This window comes from Nicotiana sylvestris, chromosome 11, assembly GCF_000393655.2.
Source record: "Nicotiana sylvestris chromosome 11, ASM39365v2, whole genome shotgun sequence".
Classification (NCBI taxonomy): Eukaryota; Viridiplantae; Streptophyta; class Magnoliopsida; order Solanales; family Solanaceae; genus Nicotiana; species Nicotiana sylvestris.
This window is the reverse complement of record NC_091067.1, coordinates 82,890,700-82,894,940: the sequence shown is the minus strand read 5'-3', so window position 1 is coordinate 82,894,940 and position 4,241 is coordinate 82,890,700.

Sequence of the window (4,241 nt, the reverse complement as noted above, 5' to 3'; positions counted from 1 at the left end):
CTTGTCAGCTCATTTAAACTAATCATTTTTGTTCTTTGCAAACCCCAGACTACCCCTGTTAAACCCTGGTTATCACTGTCTTGACCCTTTGCAGCATCAGGGCATTTTTGAACTGATGAAAGTTCAAATTCAGGACTGCCTAGACTGAACCTTTCAGTCATTTTTCAATGCAAACAAACTATTTCAAACAATGCTGGGGCCTTCAATCAGTGGCAAAGTATCAATTAGTCATGCGACATTATTAGCTCGTTTGATTCATTAGTTATAGAAACTAATCAACGACATTTATCGAGTCGACTATACTAATTATAGCAGGTAATAATCAGTCGCTCACATAAACAATATGTTCAGGGACCTAAAGGGCATCAGACAATTTTGTGTTCAATTACTGGGAACCTATATAAGTTTATTCATTTGACGACTAATCTAATCGAACATGTTCATCACAGAATACATTCAAATCATACACAGAAAACAATTGACCAAATAAAAGGTCTTTACAGAGATGAAAGAAATCCAAAAAAAAAATAACAAAATAACAACCAAACACAAAGAGATATGCTGACAACTTATTTAGAAATAAAACAAAAGAAAGGAAAACTTACCAAAATGTTTAAATCAAACAGACCCAAATCTGATTCAACTTCGAATTTTTGAGGCCGAACAAACTTTAATCAGGGTGTTCTCACATGAGAACACCTTGATTAAGGTCTATTAGACCTCAAACCCATGTCAAAACTGGCCGGGTTCCCCAGGTGCATGTGTTTCAAGTTCTGGATTTCCAGATCTGGATTTTTAGGAGTTGTGGGTAGATTCGGACCAAACCAAGCTTGGTTTGGTCACGAGGAAGGTCAGGGGAGTGTCTGGTATGAAGATGGGATGGTTTGGCATAGATCCGGGTTCGACTCAAATCTTCAAATGAAGATTCGAGACGAACGGAAGTGATTCGAGGCTCGTGGTTAGTGGATTTGTGTTCAGGACAGTGAGGTGGTCCTAGGGTGTTCAGGAGGTGGCCACCGGCGTCCATGCCGCCGGTTTTAATGGCGAGGGATACTGGGGCGGCTGCTAGGGTTCGAGGATGAGAAGGGGTTGTGTTTAGGACGAGGGTGTACAGTGGGGAAGGTGGGGTTTGGTTTGGGGGCGTGGGGTGTAATGGAGAGCTTATATATGTATTGAGGGTTTAGATCCTGGCCGTTGGATCAAGTGAGATCTATGGCCAGGATCCATCCACTTAGGAAAGACGGTGTCGTTTGGGCGTGATGGTGGGTGAGACCGGGTAAAGGGCATGGATCGGGCCATGTTGACGGGTTTAGAGGAGGGCCTGGATCCGTTGGATCAATGGGGTTGGACGGCTTAGATCATCTTGCCTGAAACGACGTCGTTGAGGCGAGTTGAACAGCCTGATCTGGACCGTTCGTTTGAATCAGATCAACGGCTTTGGTAGGGATGCCGATACGGCGTCGTTTGAGTCCGTGTTTGGGCAGGCTTGTTTTGGACTGGATCAGAGTGCTGGTTTGGGCCTGTTTTATTTCATTTCTTTTGGGCCCAAACCGGTTTTCCCTCACTCTTTTACTTTTCTTTTTTCTCTTTTTTTTTCTTTTTCTAATAATAAATAAAATAGTGAAATTAAAATCAACAACACTGTGACATTTCCACATAATTATCACAAAATATTTAAGTAAGTTAAATCACAACCTAGAACGAACGACGCACATATATTCATATTTTTGAATTTTCTTTTAACGACACATATACTTTATATATATATATTTTTTTTGTATTTTCGTTTGATAATGACTAGATGCAAAATGGACAGACCCACAAACACATGTCACGGACAGATCGAAAAATTGTACAGCGAAACCATTTGTCACTATTTTTATTTTCTTTTGGAGCGATTGTCCGTAAAGCAAAAATCACGTGCTTACAGCTGCCCCTCTTTGCCCGAAGACACGAAGGGTTTTCGCGCAAAGATAAAGCGAGATTCTCTGAAGCTTTCCGAAGGTTTCTTCTTCAAATTCGATAGAGAGTTTCGGTCTGGCGCAATGTCGATGTTATACTGGAATTGTTTTACAAAATCTCTGGCGAGATCATCCCATATATGCCATCGGGACATTTCCTGATCCATATACCATTCCGAAGCTATCCCTACTAGACTTTCCCCAAAATACGCCATCAGCAGTTCTTCTTTTCCGCCGGCTCCCCGTAATTGGTTGCAGTATTTCTTAAGATGTGCAATGGGGTCACCGTGCCCATCGTATTTCTCGAACTTTGGGGTCTTGAAACCCGTTGGCAGGTGCACGTGAGGGAACATGCACAGGTCGGCGTAAGAGACGCTCTTTTGTCCGCTCAATCCTTGCATATTCTTCAAACTTTGTTCAAGGCTTCTCATTCTCTTGGCAATCTCATTTTGTTCTGCAGTTCTGGGGTTCTGATCCTGCCCAGGTGCGAGCTCGCACTGAGGCGGTAGAGGATTAGTACTGGTAGCGAACCTAGTTGGTTCCATTGAGAACGATGGTGCTTGGAATGTAAAAGAGGATGAGTCAAAGCTTGGCTTGTACGTGGCGGGCTGTGCCGTGATCGGGCAAGGCGATGCAGTAAAGATGTTCATGCTTGCATCAGTGGCCGACATTCGGGGATGAGGCTCAGAAGGCGATCCAGCAGAGAAGGCTGAGGTGGCTGGGTACCCGAATGGGGTAGCAGGATAATTTATGGGGACATTAGAAGTCCCACTTGACCTGGAGAATAATTCAGGGAATCCGGGGACGACACTTGGCGGCTCTTTCCCATTATTCCAATCGTCCAGCATTTCCAACATGCGGAGCCGTAGGATTCTATTTTCCTCCGCAGTTGCGGATTCAGGTGTGAGGACGGCTGAGATCGAGCTTTCCTCGGAAACAGGGATTGTTTGCAATGGAATTTCTGAAGACATTTCCACACTTCCTTTTGACCTGGTGAAGTAAGTGTGAGTACTGCTTCTGGTCCTAACAACAGGTAGTTGAACACTTCTCCTTGACCTCGTGAAGTATGAGTGCGAGGCCAGACTTTCACCAAACCAACCGTGTCATTTCGGCATTTTTCCTCTTATTAGTTTTTCCCTTTTTTTCCCTTCTTTTCTTTTTTTTTTATTATTTTTATTATTTTGCAGTAAATGAAATGCGACCGGATCCGATGAGGATTGCCTACGTATCACGATGCCTACGTGAATCAGATCATTACGTAGTTCGAAAAACACAAATGAGCGTAAAAGAAGCAACCTCTTTATTGTTGAAATGTTCTATTACAAACTACATTTTGCAAAAGAAAGAGCAAACTTTGAAAATAAACCTAGACTCAAAATAGACTAAAAATCACCCTGATGGAAAAACAGGCAGAAGATGCTAAGATACAGGCTTGACTTATGAGTGCATTATGGTTTTGAAAATTGGTGTCCGCGGGGCATCGTTCGGCCTCGCCGCGGTCCTAGGCGTGATATCCCTCTCAAGTTGCTCCAGCTCATGCATAGTCTGCTTGACATAACCCATCACTGCCGAGAGGACGGTAACGCTGGACATGTTCTCACATCGTAGACATCGTCTGGTGATGGCATGGGCAATGGCCTTGATCCTATCTCTGGTTTGCTTCTTCTCTACGAGTAGGCGTTTTATCTGATCGCTACATATCTTGAATACTTGAGTATCCTGTATATGCTGATGCTTCAGTCGCCGTACTTCCGACTTCATCTGGGCTATTGAGTCGTACCAGTATCTGCTCTCAATTCGGAAATCCTTGGCCTGATTAACTGCTTTGATCTCAAGTGCAGCCATCTCTCTCTTTATTTTAGCAACAGTTTTCTTGTGGTCGCCTTCCAATTGATTCAGGTATCGACGATGCTTATCTGCTCTTGTATCCCACTGTGCCCTGAACTCGGCTATGATGTTTTCAGATTTCTCCAGACCATCTTGCCATTCCCTGACTTCACTTTTTAGCCTTTTTATCAGCTGCTCGTCTGATCGACGCCTTGGTTGTTTATCCGCATCCACCCTTATCTGTTTGATCTGGGCTCTGAGCATTTCGTTTTCCTGAATTAACCTGTTCCGCTCTCCCAGATTGGTAGCAGCTTGCACGTTGTGCTCATATTTCAAGCCTTCTACTTGTTGCTTTAACCTGCTGATTTCGGCGCAATAGCCTCTTTCCTTTGCTAACCAATCCCACTGCCTTTGCGATGATTCGGTGAAATTCCGGATGTGGGGTCTCTTAGC